Here is a 3206-nt window from a genome sequence, read left to right as displayed (position 1 = left end):
TTATTACATGTTTCCAGCATTTCAAGCCTCCATGCGTCATAACTTTTCCATCGCCACAGAACCATTTTTATAGACAAATGCATCTATACACAGATGATACAGAGTCTTAGCTTTGTACGACAGCTAAATCTCCCCCTCTCTCTCTCTCTCTCTCTCTTTTCAAAATGTTGAGATCCAGCAACAAGCAAGAGCAAGATAGCCAGCAACAAGTTAAACTGTAGACCAGCTTAATGCGGGTACTGGTGTCCCACTTTATGGTTTTTTTAAATCAGAGATTTGCTTCTCCTAGAAAGTTTGCCTTCACCACGGCTTGCAGGAACCCTCTCCAACCCAACACACACATACATACATACACACACACATACATACATAATAGATACATACATACATACATACATACATACATACATTTAAACAGAAAGGTGAGATTTATATTATAGATTCTTGATAAAAAAATGATTGGGTCATTCTACGGTTTGAGAAAATACCCTGAAGCAATTGTTTATAAGAGTCGGATACGTCATAAGTTGTAGCATTGCTCTCATATCTATGAAGGCGAGGGTAGCTGTTCAGAGAGTAATCTAGTTGAGGGCGATCGATTTTCTTTCTTCAAATACTGTAATGTTTTAATTCAAAGTTTTTATATGTGCACAGAAGAAAAGGTTTAGGAATTTTTTGTTTAAGTTTATTTGAACGAAGTTAAATACCACATGAAAGAAACTGCTGTTTGGTTACTCGATAGATTTGATCTCGTAATTCACTTCCGTTTGTCCCTCCATTTGTTCGCATTTTTCTCAATAACCAGCCCTTTTTAATTGAAAAAAAAAAATTTTTTTTTAATTTTGCACAAACATTAGTCACGGTGAAGATAAAATTCACACATTCTTGTGATGTTAGGCTGTGTAAGGTCTTAATTTCGGCCAAAATTACCTGTTCATTATTTCACCGGATTATTTTGATTATCAATTATTGATACTTATCGAAACCTATCTAAGAACACTGCCAGTCACATTCGTGTGAAATTTAATAAAAATCGATCCCAGAGTTCAGAAGAAACCAACAAGAACACAGACAAATACACACAGAGACAAAGCCCCTTTCATATAATAGTATATATATATATATATATATATATATATATATATATATATATATATATATATATATAACTCTCTCTCTCTCTCTCTATATATATATATATATATAAATGTACAGAAGGCCAGAAAAATATTGGTACCGTCGGTTTCAAGCCTAACATAAGGGCGACCAGTTAATGGTAAATCTAGGCACTCGTCAGCCATATTGCTTCTGCTTGAGGAAAAGCAGGATCGCATTTATTGTTTTTAATGATGTTCATTTTTATTTAACTATAGGTTTTCCCTATCTCTGTATATTTTATTTTATTTTAATATCAATTTTCTAATTTTTTTTATCTATGTTGTTTGGTCCTCCCAGTTTATTAGGAGTGTTTGTCTCCTATGTATACAGGCTGTCACTGCGGACGTTCAAACAGGTCTTCTGGGCGTCATTTATGGTCTTTATAATGTGGTATTTCTCCGCATCACAAAGGAGGCACCATTTTGAGGCTGGTGAATATGCCGGTCTTCTCTCTATGATCTTCCATTTAATGCTGAATGGTGGTTCATTGTCTTTTAGCTGCCATACTCGGGCGGCTAATGCTGTTTTTAAGTTACTAAAAATACATTAAAAAATTAGAAAATTGATATTAGATATATTAAATATAGAGACATAGGGATAAGCTATAGTTAAATAAAAATAAACATTAAAAACAATAAATTCGATCCTGCTTTTCCTCAAACAGAAACAACATGGCTGACGAGAGCCTAACATTATTTACGATTTACTGTTAACTCGTCGCCCTTATGTTAGACTTGAAACCGACGGTACCAATGTTTTCTGTTTCGCGAAGGAAGAGAAGAACATGCAAAAAAAAAGAAACAAACTGTGACATTTTTGCTGTTGCGTCCATCGCAAAAAGGGAATTGGCGAAGGTTTAAATCAAGGCAAGTCAATCGTAGAGAGGGGATGACTTTCGAAAACATCGGCAAAAAAAGCGACCACTTCCTGTAGAAAAATACCCAATTGAGGGTGAATGAATTAATGTTTTCAGCCAATTTTTCGATATTTGTCGTCCGAAGCGTCGAATTTCAAAATGATACCGCGTCGTCGCGTCTGTCAAAAGTTTCAGGCAGACATACGTACATTTAAACAGACATGTAAGGTTTATATTATAGAAGACTGGCCGGGTTGCCCGAGTTGCCTGGGTGTTTTCAGGCGTGTGTTGAGCAAAAAACAAAAAAAGTGGTAGTAGGCAGGAAGGCAAACAGGCTCGAACCGGTGCCGCGAAGGCGGATAAGAAAGTGAAAGAAAATCTGACGTCTTAGCCGATGTTTCTATGACGCGACCGTAAGTCAAAAGCGTTGATGATGTCTTGCTAAAATGTCGGCGGGAAAAATCGACCTCTCCTTGTACAAAAAGGTTGAGTTTAAGGCGAAGGAATGAATGTTTTTGGCCAATTTTTCGATATTTGTCGTCCGAGACATCGAGCTTAAAAATGATACCGATCTCCAGAAAATCAGTCGCCTCTGTCGAAAGTTTTTGCGATACATACATACATACATACATACATACATACATACATACATACATACATACACACATACATACATGCATGCATACATACATACATTTAAACAAACAGGTGAGATTTATATTATAGATTACTTACCACTGTCTCTTTGTCCTTTCGTATCGATGTGATAAATGTCGACGTTGGTGCTCTCTAAACAGCTAATTCATAAAATATTCCTTCATGTTTGAGTGAGAACAAATGGTTATGAATATACAATAAATCTGTCATACGAAAAATAAAATTTCAACGAATACATCAGAGATTCTCTGTTGATACGATATAAATATATTTACATATGTATGAATGGGAAACTATATACTTGTAGATCATTAATGTGCGCCCGTTTGCGTGTCTTTGTGTTGGAAAGTGTTTATGCGAGCAGGTGCGGAAGAAAGGGAGAGAAAATGCTTAAATGCGTATATTATATATATATATATATATATATATATATATATATATATATATATATATATATATATATATGACAAGTATATATATATATCTATGCATAAATATATATGACATATATATATATATATGCAATATATTTATG

Source organism: Euprymna scolopes, chromosome 24 (genome assembly GCF_053919585.1).
Source record: "Euprymna scolopes isolate OS-2025 chromosome 24, ASM5391958v1, whole genome shotgun sequence".
NCBI classification, from domain to species: domain Eukaryota; kingdom Metazoa; phylum Mollusca; class Cephalopoda; order Sepiida; family Sepiolidae; genus Euprymna; species Euprymna scolopes.
This window is presented reverse-complemented; position numbering follows the sequence as displayed.